This window comes from Equus przewalskii, chromosome 9, assembly GCF_037783145.1.
Source record: "Equus przewalskii isolate Varuska chromosome 9, EquPr2, whole genome shotgun sequence".
NCBI classification, from domain to species: domain Eukaryota; kingdom Metazoa; phylum Chordata; class Mammalia; order Perissodactyla; family Equidae; genus Equus; species Equus przewalskii.
In genome coordinates this window covers 46,608,738-46,632,589 of record NC_091839.1, presented here as the reverse complement: position 1 = coordinate 46,632,589, position 23,852 = coordinate 46,608,738, and the positions used below count along the sequence as shown (strand labels likewise).

Here is a 23,852-nt window from a genome sequence, read left to right as displayed (position 1 = left end):
GAAACAGTATTAACCATGTTTCTGCTTCGTTACTATTTATGTCTACAGGTTTCCTTTGGTGTTTTAAATGGTGAAATATGTATAATGTATTATTGAAACCATTGCTACAGAGTAATAATTTCTCGCACTGTGTTCAGGATTCATGCTCAATCCCCCAGGTCACTAATTTAGAATGATTGCCTTTGCTGGCATGTTCCAACACCAATGCCCAGTCCTTTTAGAATACAAACATTATATGCAAGAGGCAGAGTTTTGATCAAATTTGTATTATTATCAGAATAGCTCCTAATTAACAAATAACATATGCCTATGGTACATATAAGTCTATGTGACAAACATACCTCTTACTTCCTTTTTTATTGTCCCCTCGCTGACCACAGCAGCTCCGACATCCCTTGACTGTGTCCTGACTGACCTAGATCATAGACACTTGGTGGTAAAAGCTGAGTAGGCTGACAAGAATGGCAGAAAATAAAATTTACCAGTTTGAAGATACTACGCATTCTGATTTTCTGAACCTTAGTTAAAATATTTATTATCAGTAACAATTGTATTGAGGCCATCTTAAGATGTATCAAAATTTTAATAAACTTCAACATATTTCTAGAAAAAATATTTATGTATTTCTTTAGTGATCTGGGTGAGGAATTGCAAAAGATGGTAACATGTAAAGAGCAATGTCTGATCACATAGAGCAGCTCTCCTCTTCTTTCACTAGTGCTTTTCATCAATTGAGGTTGTTATTCTGTTTTCCAGCTTTCTAAAATTAACACCACCACTTCTAATAGAAATATGTCTGGCTGGCCATCTAATACTTTGTCCAGCAATAAGGAAGCAGAAATATACCTCATCTCCCTGCTTTATCACGGCTGAACCAGAAGAGTTAGAACAGCCAAATTGAAGATGCTTTTTTATTACTAAAAACTGTTTACATGACAGTAAAAACGCAGTTAAGTTAAATCAAAGAATGGTTTGAAAGAGCATAAGGCAACCAGATAAATGCATTTCTGCTAAGATGTATTACTTCTTTCAAATACTGAAGTTTCAAATATTCATATATGCAATTAAAATTCAAATATATTTAGTGGATGTTTATATGATATAGTCAAGAGTAAAACTTATAAAATGTACAACTGCATAATTTTTTGTTTGGTTTTGTTTTTAATCTCACAGAAGGAATCGACAATTCCTTGAGAGTCAGGCCAAGTAATGTGAGCAATATCAGATGGTAGCTATCTGAATACTACCTGAGAAAAGCAGTATTCATTCCCTCTTCTCTCCTTCAAGACTTTAAAATTTCATTTTTTTAAGGAAAAATATAATGATAATTACATTTTAAGTATAATTTTGGATTTTTTCTTATTTTTAAGTAATCTTTTTGTTGAAATGATATACATACAGATAAGTGTACAGATGATATATATACACATATATACATAACTACAAATATACATAAATACAGATATACATATATGTAAATATGTGCGTATATTTTGGATATTAACTCCTTATCAGATATATGATTAGCAAATATTTTCTCCCGTTCCGTAGGTTGCTTTTTCAATTTATTGATGGTTTCTCTTGCTGTGTGGAAGCTTTTTAGCTCGATGTAATCCCACGTTTGTTTTAGTTTTTATTGCCTATACTTTTGATGTTTCATCCAAAAAATCATTGCCATAATCAATGTCAGGGAGCTTTTTCCCTATATTTTCTTGTAGGAGTTTTATGGTTTCAGGTCACAGAGTTAAGTCTTTGATTCATTTTAAGTTAATTTTTGTGAGTGGTATAAGATAGGGGTCCAATTTCATTCTTTTGCATGTGAATCTAAAGCTTTCTTAACACCATTTATTGAGACTATTCTTTCCCCATTGTATATAATGGCACTCTTCTCAAAGATTATTGACAAGCATGTGCATGGGTTTATTTCTGGGTTTTCTATTCTGTTCCACTGGTCTATGTGCCTGTTTTTATGCCAGTACTATATTTTGATTACTATAGCTTTGCAATATGGTTTGAAATCAGGAAGTGTGATGCCTCCAGTTTTGTTCGTCTTTCTTAAGATTGCTTTGGCTATTTGGGGTCTTTTATGGTCCCATACAACTTTTAAGATTTTTTTTTCTATTTCTGTAAGAAATCCCATCAGAATTTTGAAAAGGATTGTGTGCAACTTGTAGTTTACTTCGGGTAGTATACACATTTTAACAATATTAATTCTTCTGATTCATGAGCATGGGGTATGTTTTTATTTATTTGTGTCTTTAATTTCTTTCATCAGTATCTCATAGTTTTCAGCATACAGGTCTCCCATTTCTTTGGTTAAATTTATTCTTAAGTATTGTATTTTTTCTGATGATATTTTAAATGGGATTTCTTTCTTAATTTCTCTTTAAAATTGTTTTTGCATGTTGATTTTATATCTTGTAACTTTACTGAATTTATTTATTAGTTCGGAAAGTTTTTTGGTGAAGTCTTTAAGGTTTTTTATATATAAAATCATTACATCTGCAATTTAATAGGAAAAAAGAAAATAAATCGAATTTAAAAATGGGCAAAGGACTTGAATAGACATTTCCCCAAAGAAGACATAAAAATGGCCAATAGGTACATGAACAGGTCCCTAACATCACTAATCATCAGAGAAATGCAAATCAAAATCACAGAGAAATATCACCTCACACCTGTTATGATGACAATTGTCAAATTGATAGGAATTAACACAAGTTGGTGAGGATGTAGAACAAAGGGCAACCTTATACACTATTAGTGGGAATGTAAATTGGTACAGCCATTATGGAAAACAATATGGCAGTTACTCAAAATTTAAAAATTGAACTACCACATGATCCAGCAATCCCACTCCTGGGAATATATTTGAAGAAAATTAAATCAGTATCTTGAAGAGACATTTGCATTCCCATGCTCATTGCAGCATTATTCATAATAGCCAAGATGTAAAAGTAACTTTGATGGATGGACAAAGAAAATGTGATATATATTTATATACATTTACATACATACACACACACACACACACACACTGGAATATTACTTAGCCATAAAAAAGAAGGAAATCCTGATATTTGCAACAACATTGATGAAGTTGGAGGGCATTACACTAAGTGAAAGAAGCCAAAGAGAAAGACAAATACTGTAGGGTATTACTTACATGCAGAATCTAAACAAACAACTGATTTCACAGGAACAGATAACAGATTGGTGGTTGCAGGGGCTGAGGGGAGGGGGGAATAGGAAGATGTAGGTCAAAGCATGCAAACTCTCAGTTCTGAGGATCTAATGTTCAGTATTGCCACTACAGTTAATAATATGGTATTTTATACTTACACTTGCTTGGGATATATCTTATGCATTCTCAGTGCAAAAAAAGAATTAATTATGTGAGGTGATAAATGTGTTAGTTATCTTGACCTTGGTAATAAATTCCACAGCATATGTATATATAACATCATCACATTGTACACTTTAAATGCATGTAATTACATTAGTCAATTATTCCTCAATATAGTTGGAAGAATATATACATATATAAATAAAATTGTATATATTTTAATATAATATGTATAAATATATGTGTTTACAGATACATACTTATGTGTATATTTTTTGTATATATATGCATTTATATTATATACAATGTATAATATATGATATGTTGTATGTGCTTATGTATATTTATATTTTGTGTATACAAAAATGTACATAACACATAATATATATATAACATAATACATATATTTTAAATATATAGTATATTTTTTAAAAGTAGCAGTGAGCTCCACATAGGAAAGTGGACGAGCACTTCAAATGCACTGGTTTTTGCCATGAGGTTGTCAAATAAAAATGGCAAGTAATAGGATATATTGGAATATATGAGGAAGCCATTTTGGTGTAAACCTAATTCAGCCTGACCTTGTCTTTCCAAAAGGGCCTGACAGAGGCGTTGAGCATGCATTGTATATCTGCTTTAGAGATTCCCTATGGCAAGAGCAAAAGGCCCTTGAGATAAAGGTGCAACTTCCCTCCCCCTCCCACGTCAGCATTTCCTTAAGGATTAAGCATCTTTCCTTAGGCTAGAAACTGCTGCGCTCACCTGTGACCGCCCAGCTCGAGACAATAGACTTGCCTCCTGCTACACCCATGAAGATAGCAGACCCACTACCTGCTGTGTCCATCAAGCGCTGTGCAGACAGGGCAATCTTGTGACTATTGTGGGAGGGACATTTCAATCATATGTAAAGCACCCTCTTTGGGGGTATATAACCATTCTGTATACCTCATTTCTTTGGTGCCCTTTCTTCCTTTGGGAAGAAAGGCCCCAGGCCATGGTCCTCAGATTTCAGCTCAGAATAAACTCACCCAAATTTTCATTTACAGATTGGTTATGGATTATTTTCGTCGACAAGGTCTTTGAGATTTGTCCAAGGTAGCAGCTGTTCTGGGCTCCTTCCTAGCAGTTGTCAGAAGGAACAAATAATCAAAGTCTATCTGAGGCACCACACGGAACCACCCTTGTTTCTTTGTTTGGGGCTCTTTTCCTTTTCCACCAGGCATTTCTTTCCTTGGGACTTTCCATTGGTGTTTGCTTTGGAACAATAGTAGCTACTTTCAGGGGAGAAGTTGCTGTCATGTCTTTTGCTGAAGTCCGAGCAGATTTGTGTTTGTCTCCAGCCTCCAGCTAACAGGGTCCTACCCTAGGCGTTGCTGCACCAGCACCAATGTGACATGACTACTTCATCCTCTTGATTTCACTTTCACAGACTAGGGATGTTGAGCTGTGCTTAGGAATAAACATCCATTTAGAATGTAATTTTCCCTTTTTCTTTTTTTAAAGCTATGCTTTTTGGTAAGGAAGATTTGGCCCTGAGCCAACATCTGTTACCAATCTTCTTTATTTTTTTCTCCCCCAAACCCCAGTACATAGTTGTATATCCTAGTGTTAAGTCCTTCTAGTTCTTCTATGTGGGATGCCACCACAACATGGCTTGTTGAGCAGTGTGTATGTCTGTGGCCAGGATCCGAATCAGTGAACCCTGGGTTGCCAAAGCAGAGTGTGTGAACTTAACCACTATGCCACTGGGCCGGCCCTCAGAATTTTCCCTTTTATGCCAAGGATTTTGGTGCTTTGATTTTATATATATTAAAAATATTTATAAAAGCCTGATGAACTTTTATGAAAAGGTATAGATACAGGAAAGTCTTTTGTTCTTTTTACGTTGAGAAACTATTTAGAAGATTTGCATCCTTTAACAAAATCTAAGATAAAATATATTTTCTGTAGAATAACAAAATGTCTTAATTTGATATTTTTTAATAAAAATGAACAAGAATTATCAAAGCTTTTCAAGTTAGCGTAATAAATTCTTCTCACTTCTAGCTTTGGGATGTCAATTATTCCATTTCTTTACTTCCCATTACTTTCAAAACCCCACTGAAATGAACAAGAGACTATTAAAACATTTAAAAAGATGATTAATATCCATCATTTGTAAGGTGTAAGTATATGCTCCCTTGAAAATAATGTTAGTGGAAATGTAAATTATGTTAATTTAAAAGAAAAATTTAATAACGTGTAAAAAATTAAATAAAAGGATAAAGAAATGTGCAAAAATGTATGCCCAAAGATATTTACACATAAATACTTACAACAGTAAAAAAATCATTAGAGGCAGAAAAAATGTTCATCAGTTTGCTCAAATAACCTGTGCCTTAAATGTACATTAAATTGTTTAAAAAATATAGTAAATAAAGACAATAGTATTCAGCCATTTAAAATATTTTAAGTGTATGCATTCAATTAAATAAGCCCTCAAATGTGAGTATGTGTTTCTAAGCAGCCAAAAGTGTGCCAAAATTAACTTGTTTTGGCAGTCAGAGACAAATCATAGAGTAGGCTTATGAGAGATTTTAAGCTTTCTAAGCTTATTTTCAATGAATAAACACCTATTACTTTTATTAGAAACTAAAAGAAATGAGTTTCCATTTTCAAAAAATATAGATAAATGTCATTTAATATTGTTAGATATTATGCATTTCCCATTTAATTTATTCATAATTTTATTACGGATCTTCCTCAACTGTTTGAGGCCAGCTTAGGGTAGGTCACAGGATCAAGAAGTAAGACATTGATAAGGATGAATTCAGACTAGGGGTTAGGTGAGGTCATTGTGCATGGAGATTTGTAGAGATTAGTTGTGGTCATAAAGGGCAAACATGGAGCTTATTGTTTTCCATAAATATTTTCTGAGAACTTCCTTTATTGATTTATTCTTTAGTCCTGTGTGAATTCTCTAGCTTTATCAGAAGTACTCAAAGTCAATGTTCAAACAGACTGAAGGCATGGGTCATTCACAGGGTTGCAGGCTTCTGATCTGCCAGGCAAGGGAGTGTGGGAGGGCGGAGGAAGTTCATTTCTATGGTTACTTTCCCTGGAGGGCAGCTGCTCTCATGAAGTCTTTGCTTTCTAGATCTTTAAGACCAATTCCTTAATAGTTTCTCCGAGTATTGAAGAGCCCTCCCTGAGGTGTATCAAGCAGATTCTGCAGGGGCTCTAATAAGGTATCTAACGAAATATCACATAACTTAACTCAGAGCAATACTTGTCCCTAAACTTGCTGGCAGGACAATTAAGGGTCTAATTCACCTTGTCATCTGACATTTTATCATCTAGGGGTGGTAAAGAATACAACTTCTAATAGAGAGCCTGAATTTGAATACTGATGCTACCACTTTCTAATTCTGAATCTTTGAGGAAATTTTCACTTTTCTGAGCCTCAGGTTCCTACTCTATAAAATGTGGCAAACAATAGCATCTACTTCATTGGAATTTTGTGAGGGTTAAAATGAGCTAACATACATAGAGAACTGAGAACTGTGGCTGGTACATAGTACATGCTCAATAAAATGGTCACTGTCCTAAATTCTCTAAGAGGCTGCAAAACAAAGTTGCATTTAAAAATATATTTTCAAATATTTTTAAGTAGTATAGGACAATACTAAAACAATGAGTATGTTTTTAAATGCAAATAGCACACTCTCAATGAAAATTCTCTTGTTCTGGCTACTCTACAAGGCTAATTTGTCCTAATAAACATCAGGTTCAAGAGCATGAAGCTGTTATCTTTAAGAGAAAGTGACAAAACATTCTTAATTGTATCCCTTTGGTTTTAATTTTGTAAAAACATTCTTAATTGTATCCCTTTGGTTTTAATTTTGTAACACTGTTATCTAGGTTGTTTTTTATATGGTTTAAGGAAATACAGATGATTTTATGTGTCGTCAGTATATTACTGTCAGGAAGTGTTTTAATTGTGTAATTAAACTAAAACTAAATTTGCTAAAGCATCTATAGTATATTGCACAGCATTGCCATTAGAGAAATACATCATGGAAACCACTCCTGAGAAATATAGTGGTTTAATATATTATCAAACTGAGCTGTTGCCATAAAGATGTATTAGAAAAACATATCCAAATGAATCACTCAGAGGCTATTACTCCGAAATGAAAATTAAACAAACAGCTTTTGTCTTTCTTTCTCAGTCCTAATTGTGCTTAACGTTGTCGGCCATATTTCTGTATTGCCTTGGTGTTGTGTATGACACTATACAGCATTTACTCTTTTCTTATTTTTACGATCCCTCCTTTTCCCCTCATTAGTCTTCTTTCTCCTCCCCTTGCAAATTATATCTTCCTCAGTGCTGACTCTTTGTTAATTTGTTCTTTTCCTTCTACTCTCCATTGTGAGATGATTTTGACTTTGAGATTCTATGCTTATGTTCCTCTAATTAGTATCTCTTCTTTAGTTTTGGATCCTATTTCTATACCACATATTTGCATTAGCCATTATGTCACCCCAAACTCATTGCATCTTAATCCAAATCCTTCACCCACTCCCACACATTTGTTCCCATTTTCTCTGAGTTTCTCTAATTTTGCAATGATACTTTCCAATTCATTCTAACCCGTGTACTGGTAATGACTCAGGGAACACTGAGGTTAAGCTGCGAGCAGTGACATCTCTCACGGGTATTTGCTCAGACTTGACTTCTGCTCTTCCATTTGGCCAGATGTCTCTTCTCATCTCTTTCTTTTTGTTCCCTAATGTGAGAATTGTAACTTGTTGTGGGTTGCAGGCTTACTTCAAATTCATAAGTGGTATAAATATTGTACTTGATATATATGTTCTCAATAAATGTTAGACGTTATAATTTCTTGGCAGCTTCTCTCTCGTGACTAATTCTCACTTCACCTCTCATACACTTCTCCCAACTTCTTCTGCATCTTCATATTTTATATGTTCCTTCTGTTTTGCAACTTCTTCCACTCAGGGCATTGTTCAGTTTTGCTACTGACTTTGCCTCGGTGTGACCTGCATTGTTTGGATCAGCAACTGACAGGGACTGTGATTGTCCAAGTTTCTAAATCTGGAAAACTGGTAAAACATTTTAAGTTCATCCAGTAAATTACCTTTAAATAAGTATTTTTACTTAAGTTTACCATCTTCTACTGCATAAAATTCTAAGGAATTACCTTTTAAAGAAAGAACTTATTGGGGGCCGGCCCTGTGACTGAGTGGTTAAGTTCTCATGCTCTGCTTTGGTGGCCCATGGTTTCGCTGGTTTGGATCCTGGGTGTGGACATGGCACCACTCATTGGGCCGTGTTGAGGCGGCGTCCCATATGCCACAACTAGAAGAACCCACAACTAAAATATACAGTTATGTACTGGGAGGACTTGGGGGAGAAAAAGCAAAAAGAAAAAGGAAAAAAGAATATTGGCAACAATTGTTGACTCAAGAGCCAATCTTTAAAAAAAAAAAAGTGTTTTAAAAAAAGAGAAAGAACTTATCTTGGGCCCAGCCCGATGGCCTAGTGGTTAACTTTGGTGCACTCTGCTTTGGTGGCCTGGGTTAGCAGTTCAGATCCCAGATCTCAGGAGGATACCTACACCACTTGTTAGCCATGCTGTGGCAGCAACCCACATATAAAGAAGGAGCAAAAAAAGAGGAAGATTGGTGAGAGATGTTAGCTCAGGGATAATCTTCCTCAGCAAAAACAAAAACAAAAACAAAAAAAACAAATGAAAGAACTTATCTCAATATTATTATTACTTTTGATGGACATACAAAGTATTGTACACTGCAGGAATAGAATATGAGAAACATTGCCATGAATGCAGGTGTAATCTGACAAAGAAGAAGACATTATTACGTCTCCTCAAGTATCAGGACCCCAGTGGTTTCATCAGCTTTCTTCTGTTGCCAGCTGGGCTAATTCTACACAGTGGTGAGCAGAGCTAAAAAACCAAATTTAATTAGATGAGGAATATGGATAAAATACATAGAATTCTGCTCTAAGACTTTCCACTGATCTTTAACAAAAGACACTTAAAATTAGCTACCTTGATATTAAAATCTTGGAAAATCTGGGCACGTATATGTGTTTATATTAGGTTAAAATGAAATTGATACTGACTAGAAACATATTGGTTTGTGCTTTTGGATATTGTGCAGGGAATTATTTGTTGAGGTAGAATATTTTTCAGGGCCCTCGTATTCATACACCTGTGCCGTCCCCTCCCATTGAATCTGAGTTGGCTTGTGACCTGCTTTAACCAACAGAATGCAGAGAAATTGAGGGTGTGCCAGTTGAGGCTCAAAGCTTTAAGAAGGCCTAAAACTAGAAGAACCCACAACTATATTATGGCATATTATGCTTTTGCACTCCGGGTCCCACCAGCCAACATGTAAGAAGTCTGATTACTCCGAGGCCCCCTTCTCTATGCTGTGAAGAATCCCGATGGGAGAGACCATGTAAAGAACAACCAAAAACCTTAGACAGCAGCCTCAGCTGAGTTCCCAGTTGGCAGCCTGCACTAACTTTCCCAAAATGTGAGAGAAGCCATCTGAGAAGTGGATTGTCCAGGCTCAGTAAAGCTACCCTGCTGATGCCTTGTGGAACGCAGATGAGCTGTCCTTGCTCAAAATGCAGAATTGCAAGCAAGTGAAGATTATAGTTTTAGCCACTAAGTTCTGAGGAAATTTGTTATGCAGCTTTCGATAATGGAAACATTTTTTTCTCTATATGTTGAAGTATTTAAATTTATTAAGCTATGATTGCTAGAGTTAATGTAAATTCTTTTGAAATGTATTTTAAAAGTACATTTGTGAAGTTTTCCAGTAGTGAGGCAAATTGTATTTTGTTATTACACCTTGCTGTGAGATTTGTGGCCAATCGCAATTTTAGATGTGTGAAGTAATTTATAGTTGTATGAATAGGATCCTGAAGTAGGAGCTGGCCTATTTAACTACTAGTTTGATATACAGCATAATTAACTAAGTGGTAGCAATAAAATTACATAGCCATGTAATAATTCATTTTGTGTTCATGCACCTTGTCCAATTTTTTCTCTAACCTTTAACCTGCATATTATCACTTCTATTAGAAATTTGTACAAACAGATGCTCATTTTATTTTATTTTTCAATTACCTGAGGGATCTGGCACAATTATTTATGCAACTATCATAATAAGATGTGGCTTCAGAACATTGTTACTGAAAAAGAGCAAAGTAGCCACTCAAAATACTTGAATATAACAAAGATTGACACCTCAAAATAAACATCAAAATAGATTATTAAATTATAGCAGCATTTAAAAGTGAAAAATGAAGCATATGCACATGAAATAATAGAGAAATAAAGGGAATACAAAGAGTCAGAGAACTGTTTATAATGCTTTTATAACCACTTGAAGAGCATATTTGTGTAGGGTGGCATAAGAGATATTATCAGCCAATGTTCCCTAATGACCCCTCTGTCCTTTTTTGAAGGTGGATATACTCATGGGTAGATGATCAGATCATATCAATTATCTACTTCCTTTAGAATTCAAAAGACAGAATTTGTAAAGATGGAAGGAAATGGTAGAGAGCATGATTTTTCTGATCTGTAATATATCATTTTCATTCATGTCTATTCATGTAATAGTTAAGCGGAATATATGTAACTGAGGCAAAAAATAGATTAAGGAGACTTTATTTTAAGCTTTATACATGTTATATATTATAGTAAATATATATTATATAGCTTTATATACACTATATAAATATGCATTTTTATATATATTTATATAAAAAAATCCTGTGTCTAAAGTGGGTAACTTTTCCTTTATTCAAATAGGTCAATGGGTTAGCCTTTATTAGGCTGCATCTTCTTTTTCTGAAAATGTCTAATTCTCTATGCAAAATAACTGGTTTAGTAATCCAGAAGTTTTATTCCAATGTTTAGATCAGTTCATGCTTACGTAAAAAGATACATTCACATAAACCATTTTACTTCTCCTTTAATTTGTTTTGTTTTTACTTAAAGAATATTTTCCAAACATAAGAGAGGCAGAGCTAACAGAAGCTAAAAAGGTGATAGTGCTGTGATGGTCATATAGAGCAGATTTTTGTGTTCTCACTGTATTAATATTCTTTCATTTTTCCCAAAGTTACAAAGCATTTGGTTTTTTATATTTTGCCTTTTCTGTTCCTAATTCTTTAACCTGTAGCCCTTCGTACTCTATTAGAAGAAACTGGAACTAATGATAATTTTGATTCATAGTACAAATAAATTTCTAGTGATCATAATTAAGAAACTACTCTGATTCTTACTTGACATAGCTCTACAGAGATTTTGTTGATTGTGGCAAAAATAACTTCTTTTTCAATTTCCTTAATTTCTCGTGGTTTCTATTTAGAGACTGATACTCTTAAAAACTGCCACTAAGGCTCTATTACGGTTCTGCTGGGGGTTTAACTTATTAGATTTGGACCTAACCTTATCAAACGAGCTTCTAACTAATGATTATACTCTAAAGACCACTTTTACACTAATTGGCTTTCCCTGTTTAATTGTTTTACAAAATTGATAATTTAGTAGAAATATAATAAGCCTTTAATATTTTAGATAATTTGGCCCCTTTGTGGTCTTTAGAGGGTTCTCACTTAATAGAAAACCGGAATGCACATTGTGAAATTTAGGTCTTGCTTTCTGCATATGATCTGTAAAGGTTACCGGATGGTATAAAGAAGATTTTGATAATGCTGTGATTCTGCCAGAGATGTTGGAATAGTTATGCTGAATATCACATATTTTATTTTAAATTTTGAACTGTATAAGAGCACTAATTCAAAAGTATTTTTTTGCACAGGGATTTTAAGTAATAATGCAATTTTCAGAAGGACTTTTTATAAATTCTTATTTTTCAATCAAGGCAAAAAATCTATTTCTATTTTCCACTTGGTTAAAGTAAATTTTAGTGTCACATTTCCCCAATTTTACTTAGTGTAACTATAGCAGAACCTGTTGCCTGATTTTCAGAATAATGCATTCTCCTAGACCATACTAACTTAACAGTTTGAAGATTCTTGAGTTACTTTGAAATATTTATTGAGACCGCTCATTTCTGAGCCTCAGATGCTCTGGATGCTCTTCCTAACACTTGCTAGAGAAGTTGTAGTTTGTGCTAGAAAAGTACTTATGGCATTGTTTTATAATATTTTTCACGTCCTTACTCTCATTAGAGTACGATCTTTGTAAGGACAAAGACCTGTACTAGTTTAGCAGTAAATGCCACTGGGTTCCCTGCCAACCTTCTATCCCAATGAAGCAATCTGTGTTCCCTAGAGTGGACTGGGAATGGAAAACTGGAAACAGATGAGCTTAACAATATAAAGTATGGCAAATACGCTGTGATTATGTTTCTCTCTTGAAAATACAAAATATAGAGAATGTTTTATTAATAGAAACTAAAAACAAAGAATGACCATCCTACTATCTTACAGTGACCCACCACAAGATTTGTCGTGCTGTGTCTGGGAAATAAGGGTTGTTGTTTAAATGAGTAATGGGATGAAAGAACTTAAGGTGTTCACTCTCTTCTATTTACTTTGGTTAAATGTGGAAAAATATTCTTTGTTTTTTTGGGGGGGAAGAAAGGGTGGTTGCTAGATGAATTTTTCTTATGGTTTTATGTGTGCACAAGAAAGCTAAATTTTGGACTTAATGACAAAATGAAATAGCTCTCAAAACTTTTATTTTAAGCACCTAACAAGAGTAAAATAGTATTGAACACTTCTAAAAGAATAGCCTTATGTCAGAAGAACAAATCAGAGATTAAACGCTTTGACAATTTTCAAAAGGAAATCGTCGTGTTATATCATGTTAAGGTCAATATTTGTTCTTTACATCATTGCCCCCAAATTTAGATATGCATTTTCTTCCCATAGACACAAATTCTATCTCCATGCTGTATTCTGAGTAGCAAACTTAATCTCCAAATACTTTAAAATAGCCCCAAATTCCAGAAAACCAATATCTAGAATTGTGACTAATATTTCTGTAGCTATGATTTAGATGTAGTTTAGAATATCGTACAGCATGATCCATAGGGTACATCCCCTAGATACACCATCTAATCTCAGAACCCAGCAAATGCCATCAATAAAGCAGGAAGTGAAGTTAATTACAGGCTCCCATTCAGCGTCCCTCTGCCACTGGTGGCCCATTATAATGAATCATTCTTCAAATTGAGAAGAGATTGACAGAAATTTTATAAACTTTTCACTCCCCATGTCTTCCCAGTGTAATAAGTGCCTGCCGTACACTGGGAAAGTGATTAAATATCAATTTCATGGAAACCTGGGAATAATGTGTAAAAGACTAATGAGACACTATTTTTACTGCTTAGGTACTGTGACTCCCCCATGAGTGAGAAGAACGCCTGTCATTCTAATTAGTCATCATTTGGCCAGGTTTTTTTTTTCTTTCTCCCTCACTCTCTTAAAGGTCCTTAATTGGGTTATTTAAGAACTTTAAACTTAGTACCTCAGTGGGAGGAATGTTCTTGTAAGAACAATATGATTACCATGTCCTGATTCTTTTGATTTTTCAAACCAAAGGTAAGCATCAATTTTATTTGAAAAATATCATTTGTAATAAATCCATTTCCAACTGACCTTATTGCCAACATGAAACTTGCTTTATTAAAAATTAGATGTTTTTAAATACTTGAAAATGTTCTCTAGTACCAGAATTATGACTATACCATTATATTTGATATGCATTGGAAATTATTATTCCAATTATTCTGTCTATTTAAGTAAAAGGAGCACAATACATCTCCTATAATAATATCTGAAGTGGAACCAGTTCCTACAAAAGTAAAAGCAGACACATTCTTTCTACAACATTAAAATGAACTGACTACTTGTATTAGATGAAGTGTTCTAGTTTCAGGATAATTTGAAAAACTTTTTTTTTTTACCTGAGCTTAGTTATATCATGACCATTCTGGACAAACGGATTTTTATCTGCCCAGATGCTCAGAGAGATATAAAGAGATTTACTCATATTTTCAAAACAATCCTCAAATTCATATGATATAATAAATATATAATATAATTATTTAACTTCAGAGGAGGAAGAAATCTTAGAAGTAATTTACTTCATTCTCCCATCCAAAGCTTTACATCCTCTGTCTGAAGGCTTCACAGAGTTAGAACTATACTTTCATTTTCCTCCAGCTTTTTAGTGGATTTTGAAACCTAAGTAGGAATTCACATTTATCTTTACCAAAGTTCTTCTTGTTAGATATGGCCAATCAATTCAACTTATAAAAATGGTTCTTTGAATACAGTTATGCTATCTGGATATCAGCTATCCCTCAAGCTTTATGCTAAACCTGAACCTATTTAAGGATGCTACCAGCATCAGTCAAGTCCTTGGTAAAAATTTTGAAAAGTACAGTGTTAAGATTTCTGTCCAAAATGACATTGATGCATTCATAAGCCTGGATTTTCAACCAATTATTAATCTACTTAAGACTATTTTCTTCTAACTCTCTTTCTCTATTTTTTTTTTCACAAGTTTATTATGAGTGGTTTTGAAAAATATTTTGCAAAAAAATCTGGAAGTGCTTATGAATGGCTTCTCACAATCTAATAAACCCGTTAAAAGGCAAAAGACATCTGACACCAGTGATTTCTTGTGAGACATTTTTTGTTTTGTAATTGGGACAATTCTCTGTTTCCAACATTCTGGCTTCTTTCCCATTCTTCTTCTATACTCAACATAGGCATAGGTCAAAGGAATTATCTGTAATTTTCTCTGTACTCTCTTATATGAATTATTCAGGGAAAGAGACATGAGTTCATTCATAGGAGCTAAATTCTCTTACAATCACCTCAGTACTAACAATTACCTGAACATTACTTCTTTTCAAAGTTAAATCTACATTCTAAAAATATACACTCAGAGAATAAGTGAATCAAGCTTTCCTTTTTATACGATATAAAACTAAATATTCACTGAAGGAAGTGTAATAAAGAAGCCCTAAAGAAAAAAAGTAAAACTGAATTAAAAAAATGCAGAACTACACTTATTGCTATCTACTTAAAATTTCCAGGTTTTGGGAGTTTTGAAGTTTGCTTTTCAAGTAAAGCTATCGATAATTAATCTATTAGGAATAAATAAGAATGACAGGAAAAGACTAGGTTAGCTTTGAAAAATAACAAAATTGAATTTGCATTATAAATATATATATCCTAGCTACAGAACTAGACTGGATCATATGTTAGGTATCTTATCAACAGTACTTTGGGTTTAGAATATACTAATCTTATTACAAAACACCCTGCTGAAGATATTACAGTAGCCTCAGTAATTCATTTTGGACTTTTCCCTCTTGGTTACTGCTAATTACTGAGATAGTCTTCTCTGAATTGGGCCATTTGGGGAAATGTATGCAAACTACACATATTTTACTAACTCATGTGATTTGGTACAGCTGCGATGTTTTCTTAAATTTACTTCATGAGACTCATCAGTTTAAATAAGATGCCCCATAACATGATTCTTTTTACTATAAGATATCTTTTTGTTTGTTTTCACATCATCCATGGGTTGGAATAATCTACTAAACTCTGCTGAATGCTGAGATGCAGAACTGAATTTCACCAAACAAATCATTTTTTCCCTTGGGCAATTGAATATTACAATTATATAAAAGTTATGACAAATGTTTCACGCATTGAATATGGTCAGAACTATTGAAAGACTTCTCTGTTTTCTGTCTGAGAAGCTAAAGTACAACATGTTTTTGGCGAACTTATTTCTCACTTGTGCTTTATATTGATTTTGATCCCTATGTATGCGATCATCATTATTTTTTAAAAATCTTGAAAACTCATTTCTAACACTTAGTTTTAGCAAAGTATCATGTTCTTTGTCTGAATTAAACTCAAAATGAATATATGAAACACATTTTCAAAGATAATATGGAAAATAAAACAATCTGACTGAAGTTTGATTACGGTACTTGGAAAAAATGCTCTTGTCATCTTTCTTGTACCTATAACGTTAACCATCTTTTCTTTACAAAATGAAACCATGTTATAAACTTTTCAAGATATTGAGGTTTTTAGGGATTTTCCTCACATATAGATTCAATTAATTGAATCAAATTTGCTTAATCAGGTACTGCCTAAGGGAAGAATTGCATTCTTACTCTTCTGAATCTGTATCACCAGTAAATTAGAGGGTTTAATAAGGGGGCTATGTTTCAGTAGTCAAAAATTTACTTTTTTTTCAATTTGCAAATAATGTACATTGACTTGATTGCTTTTCAAGCTCATTACAGTGCCTGTTTGGAGATTCTCATAGAATACATGAATTTTTAATGAAATATTTTCAGATACAAGGTCATTGGTTAGGGAAAAGTCAGAAAGAATTTGGTAAATGACCAGATATAAACTAATGGATGAAGGGAAATATTTAAATAGAAGGTCAATTTCACAAAGCAATCAATTCCATATGTCCTATGAGGTTACACTAATTGTATTCATTACTTCACGATTTCAATGGTATAGAGAAACAATTCAGACAAAAAATTAATATACTTAAAGGGGTAGATATGTTTTTGCATATGTGAAAATTACTTTTTGTCTATATATCATCATCATTAGCTATTCATTCATTTCAGGGATGAAGTCACATAATTTTCTTGAAGTAATGGGTCAATTATATTTTTGTGAAAATTTCTAACATTGATAAAGGAAAGTAGAGGGGAAACAAAGTGGTACTTATTTGGACGGTGGCTGAGTGTTCATTTCTTGCCTGTTCCATGCTCCGATTTGACATCTCCTTTTGTCTGTATACTATTGGAAAACACAATCAAGATGTTCTAATTGCCTTAGCATTCTTAGGCTTACGAGCAAGTGCACAATATATTATGAACAGATGTTCAGCTTAGCTGGAAGTCTCACTTAAGACCTGAAATCCTGATCCTTTCCAGAAAATGTATAGCATCTGGCATGTTTGAAACAGAACTGCTCTCATTTATTCATCCATGGAATGATACTCCTGTGTGTTTAGATACTATGACTCACTTTTCTGGGGATGACTTAACTCAATTTTTCTCATGAGAAATAACGTAGAAGAATTGTCAGGAAAAATACATGAAATAAGAAAACAGCATCGTGTGTTAAGACCATGGCTGGCGGCAGTATTCCTCCTGTTTTGATTGTGGGTTGATCACTGGCATTCTTAGGATACTGTATTTTATTTCAGGCTTGTTCCACAAATAGGCTATGGAACAAGTTGAATTTCAAAGAATTGGTCATTTTACTGATGTTCTTATCTCTCCTAGATCCTCATTCCTCTTTAGAGTACATTCAAAACTACTTTAATTTTTCTTTTTAAAATGTCACTCAGATACATAGTCATAGAACTGTGTATTTTGTAACTGTTTTTTTCTGAACCACCCTCAACTATTTAAAAATCTTTGAGACTCTGCTGCAATAACCTACTTTTACTTACACGTTTTCATCTGATTGGCCTGTGATTCAGTCGTATGTAATCAGCAAATTGTTTTATAGAACATATAAGCCAATATTAAGTAATGATTAAAAATCATCATTAGATTTTCTACTTTTAATTTGAGAAGCAGCATCACTAGGATTTGAAAAAGTAGAATAAGAGTGTTTTTAAAAAGTACCCCAATGCCTTTCAGAGCCTCTTAAAATGTTTTAGACATACAAATTATCTTTCTTTCAGATGTCCAACATATTCAATTTCTAAGAAAAAAAATAAACGTAGGAGAGAAAGAGAGAGAGTGAGAGAGTGTGTGGGTTGGAGTCTCACAGTCACTGTTGAAAGACCTGGGAGTGAATTAGGAAAAACAGATTGAAGATGTTGAAATGTGATTGGTCCCTTTGTCAAACGAAAACAAAAACAAAAACCTCTAACTATAAAGCAACACTGTCCACAAAACCCAAAAAATATGATGGAAGCCCAAGAAAAGTCTAAAGAAACAGAATAAACATAAAGAGACAGGAAGAAAACCATTGACATTTGATGTAAGCTAAATAACTTTATTCAAGAGGAGGCAGAAAGTGGAGGAACATCCATAGAAAACAAAAGTAGTGAGAGTAGACTGAGAAGTCTTCAGTGGGGAAGGGAGTGAAAAAGGACTTCAGCGGTATCAAATTTCATCAAATGAAGGACCCTGGTGTCTGTAGAGCAACTAAATGTTCAGTTTTTCCTATAACACAGCAGTGATTAAACACCAAGTGTTTACCCACTGTCTTTATTTTATGGTCGAACCCCTAAACAGAAATAGTAGCTAGAACTGGCTATAGCATAGAATGCACCTGAAACACGTGTTTAGGATTAGTGTAACTCCAAGTAAAAGAAATTCTAGTTTAATCAAGATTAAAATTTATTTCCCTCTCATGTAGAGACCCGCATAGTCATTCCAGGACCGGTGTGATCTGAATTATTATCAGATGAATATTATTATCTACCTTTTTCTTCATCATACTCAAAACTTGGATTTTAAGTGGCTTTTCAGTACCAGTTGACATGTCTGTCATTGCAACTAGCAGGGAGGAGGGAAGGGGAAGGAACTGGATACACTCACTCCTTCTAGAGATGTTTCCTAGAAGTTACATACGCCATTTGTTTTCACAACTCACAGGCAAAAACTTGGTTCTCACAATTAACCTAGCTGCAATAAGGATTAGACATCATAACATTTTTCTCAAGGCGGCCATATTTCCAGCTAACAACCGGGAAGTATACTACCACGAAAGAAGAGATTAGCAGTCAGAAGACAAATAGCATCTATTACACCTGTATTTCAAAACTATCTGCCAATCATGAGTAAAGAGAAATTAGGGGGAGAAAAAGGCATAAACCTTAGAGTGCAATTGGAGATAACAACACAAGGATTGAAATTTGTGAAAATAAGATTATTAAGGATTATCATGTTGATTTTTCCATAAGTGCAAAACTTAGAACGCAAAAAATGGCATCTTGTCTTCTTTTAAATTCTGAAGCATTGAAAATTGCCAATGAAAGTCATACTCTGTGTATGACTCATTTGGAACACTTTTATAATACTGGTCTTAGGAAGGAGATTAGAAATTGTCACATCTCTGTCCCAATCTTAATTGGAATTTTCAAATATTTCTATGAGCAAATGAAATTGAATAAGCCATGATTTTTCCCAAGTACAATTTTGTCACTTTAAATACAGACACAACATTAGAAAGCTACTGTAGTCCATCAAAAAGAATGAATAAACCATGAGGCTGCATTATAATTTTGTGCCCTTTTCAGAGAACTCATTTTTGAATATAATCTAGACCCTGAATAGCTTTACAATGCCAGTGAGATTGGTCTATTTATGATACCTACCATATTCTAATTTAGCATTTTTTTCATCAATTGTCTTCCTAATTTTTAAGGGAATAAGTTCATTTTTACTACTCTTACATGCAGCATTCTGTCAGACAAACTCTTGAGTTTTACAAATGCAAATAATCTTAAGAGCAGCCATTCTCAATGGTGAAGACACCCAGAACCACCTGAAGAGTATATTTAGACTTCATAATTTCTTTCCCTGCCCATATCGTAATATATTCCCCACCAAGTTGTGTGTGTATTTGTGTGTGTGTCTTATTGGGGGGGAGGGTAGTGCAGAGAGTGAGTTAAATTTTCCTTATTTAATAACATTCACCCACTTAAAAATATGATTTGCCTTGCTGTGCTCAATTTTCACTTGATTTGTCTAGCTGAGAATGCTTTCATATAAATTTATCATGAGTCATTTATTTGCTCATTTAGATAACAGTGCATACAAAAATTCGTATCTATATCTATCTATCATCTGCACTCATATCTCTTTTTTTCATTCTGTCTCAACCTAATTATCACTTGAAACATCTGCCACTAATTCCTCCCCAAATCTCCTTTCTGCATTTGCCCCAAATAAACCTCACTCTTATCCAACCACACTCTTACTCAAATAGAATATCATTATACCAGGCAATCAATGGCCACTTTATCATGTCCTTACCCACCATCTCTCAGATAGTTTAGTCTAGAAGATCAAGGTCACTGTCACTTGGCCTAATTCTGCATCTGTCCCTTCTTCCCTAAGGGTTCTCGTACTTGGGTACATAGTCTGTGTGTTTTCTGGTTCTTGGTCACTTCCTATCTATAATTCACAGGACTAGGTTGAGGTGAGCTTCAAAGAATGTAGCAGGATGAAGCCAAAATCGATAGTGGGCAGATGGCAAGAATCCGGACAGATGGAAAACTGAAATCAAATTATCAGAAACAGAATATAGTGTTTGATTAATTTAAGAAAAAAGATATATCAGGGGAGAGAGGGGCTATCATTTCTCTTTCATTCTCTCTGTTTTTGTGTCTCTCACGCTTTCTCACACACACTCATTTAATTTAAGGTTCAGGAAACCTGTTAAGAAAGACAAAACAAACACCTATGTATCCCCCAACAAAAATTAAAACAGTAATGTTTTCTCCTATTTGTCTCACACTTTTTCATCTTAAAAATATTTTAGTGTTAAAGACCACTGTTTTGCTCTCCAGTCTCATGCCTCTCCCTTCGCTAAGGGAATCAGGGTCCAGATTTTGTTACTGTTATATATTCAGGGTGTAAATTAGTAACAAATATTATTGGAAGTAAAGGCAGTGTGATGTGGCACAAAACAGGAGTGTATCCCTTAGAAGGGTGAGGAGACTGGGTCAGGCAAACGATTCTGTCAGGGGAACTCAAAGGAAGGAGAATCCCCAGCACAGATAAGCTCAATAAAAAGATCTCAGACAGATTTTACCAAACAAATAATCTGTTCCCATGATCCTACTTTGTTCTAGTCTGTGAACCTGAACGGAGGTTCTGACCCTCATCTTGATCTTTCAATGAGCTTCCATTTTCCCTAAATCTTAACAAATTTACTAGTTGTTCATTGTTTATTTCCTAACCACAATTTGGCAGCCTAGCTCTGATGTCGTGTATCCTGATGTTGCTCACTGCTTGCTGCAGCTCTACTGACAGCTCTCTGTCTCTGTTACCATCAGCACCTAATAACTCAACTCAGATTTCTGATTGTCACCTTGTTGAACTGTTTGCCATCCCTGATCCTGCCACTCTAATAAACCCTGCCTTTGGGCTCAGGTCCACAGAAAGAGTCTCACCCCCTCCCATTGACATTGTGCTAGTGATGCAGAAATAATGGATAATATTTTAAATGCCACTGACAAGGCAAAGGACATTGATAATGAGAGTGGAGAAGTTAACTTTCTGAAGAGCAAGAAAATTACTTAGAAGAAGGCTGATTCAGCCTCTGATTCACTAATTAACTTTTGAAAAAGACAGAGCCCAGGAGGTCACAGAGCTGAACGTTCTTCATTTTAGTTCAATAAGAAAGAGGTAAATGGAAACAAAAACTTGATATCAGAGACTTTCTCAGGAAAGTAAGCTCTGTCTATCTCTGGGAGCTAGTATTTAGTCAGCCATAAGTTCAACACAACAATAACCAGCACCACAGAACAAAAACTGATATTTATTATGATGCCACTTGGCCAGAGTCTGTTGTGTTTACTAAAGTAGGGAAGTTGATATAATAGTTTTGAATTATATTTTTCTCTCAAAAAAAGTTTTATGTTAATATTGCATAAAGATGCAACCCTTCAATTTTCTCTTATTTTGTGCTTAGTCAGGACTCCCAAGGCTGATAAGAAATATTTCCAATGTTTAAGTCACAGAACATTTTAATGTAATTTTTCCTAAAAAAATGCATTGAATGATTGACATTTGCTGAAATTATAAATATATATCAGTTATTACCATGAATATTAGAAATTCCCATAATGTATATATTTTAACATATGTAAAAACAAATTTTGATTTGCAAATTATTCTGAAATTTAAGTAATTACTTGAATATTGTATAAAATGTACTCTTTTTATATTTTGTTCATAAACAACATGTCCACCAAACATGTTACAAAATCATTATACTTTCAATTTTTTTGTTTTGTTTTGCTTTGTTTTTTGAGGAAGATTAGCCCTGAGCTAACATCTGCTGCCAATCCTCCTCTTTTTGCTGAGGAAGCCTGGCCCTGAGCTAACATCCACGCCCACCTTCCTATACTTTATATGTGGGATGCCTACCACAGCATGGCTTGGCAAGAAGTGCCATGTCCACACCCAGCATCTGAAACAGCCAACCCCAGGCCACCGAAGTGGAACATGAGCACTTAACCACTGCGCCATCCGGCCGACCCCATACTTTTAACGTTTTTAACTAAATGGTTATGTGTTCTTCTCTCATTCTTCAAAACTTTCAGTGAGAATTTTAACTTCACACTATGATTAATAAGATCTGCTTTCCTCTTTTCCTATTTTAATTGGACATCGTTATTTGTCAATAAAATTTTTGCATTTAATTTAACAAAGTTAGTTTTCAATCTAATTTTAGAATGGTAGCTAAAATGCCATTAAAAACACAGAATGAGGGGCCAGCCCAGTGGCGCAGCGGTTAAGTGGACACATTCCGCTTCTCAGTGGCCTGGGGTTTGCTGGTTCAGATCCCCGGTGTGGACGTGGCACCGCTTGGCAAAGATCATGCTGTGGTAGGCGTCCCATGTATAAAGTAGAGGAAGATGGGCATGGATGTTGGCTCAGGGCCGCTCTTCCTCAGCAAAAGGAGGGGGATTGGCGGCAGTTAGCTCAGGGATAATCTTCCTCAAAAAAAAAAACCAAACACAGAATGAGGAGCCAGCCTGGTGGCACAGCAGTTAAGTTCACGCGTTCCACTTTGGCAGCCTGGGGTTCACCAGTTCGGATCCCAGATGCTGACCTATGCACCGCATGTCAAGCCATGCTGTGGCCGGCATCCCACATATAAAGTAGAGGAAGATAGCCATGGACGTTAGCTCAGGGCCACTCTTCCTCAGCAAAAAACAGGAGGATTGGTGGCAGACGTTAGCTCAGGGCTGATCTTCCTCAAAAAAAAAGAAAAAACACAGAATGAGGTTTTGTCACAGTTAATAATTAAATAGGAAGAAAATAGTTTGTGTTCACGTAGAGTCCATTAGACTGTTTTAGGAAAAAGAACATGGAATAAAATGAGTACATTTCAATGGCCATCGTATCAGAAAAACTTGGTAAGTTTAAAAAAATGTAGTTCTATCATTATCCTTGTTAAAGACACTTCTGGTTTTGTAAAATGGTAAAATCATGTCATTGATTATAGGCAGAGAAAAAGGGCTTAGTAAAGTTTCACAAGAAATATTATGGATTTGCTTATCTATGAAAACTTTTTCAAATTCATATACACATGAAATAAAATGTGGAATAAAACAAAAACAAAATAACCAAGCAAGAGAAAACAGCATTCCTCATTCCTGTCACCATCACACAGGAGAAACTGCAGAGGGCCAGGCCCACACTCATGATTTCTGCTGGAGACTGACCTGACCAG

General features: G+C 34.5%; 2 long non-coding RNA genes across 4 annotated transcripts in view; one reads left to right on the top strand and one right to left on the bottom strand.

Moving 5' to 3' along the window:
- The window catches only part of LOC139073349 (uncharacterized), a 175,431-nt gene that overhangs the window by 67,957 nt on the left and 83,622 nt on the right, over nt 1-23,852 (top strand). The window lies entirely within an intron of this gene.
- LOC139073350 (uncharacterized) overlaps nt 1-23,852 on the bottom strand; it is a 77,474-nt gene that overhangs the window by 49,831 nt on the left and 3,791 nt on the right. For both annotated transcript variants that reach the window (XR_011521979.1, XR_011521978.1), the window contains exon 2: nt 342-452. This is a non-coding gene — a long non-coding RNA (uncharacterized lncRNA). The remainder of the gene's footprint in view (nt 1-341; nt 453-23,852) is intronic.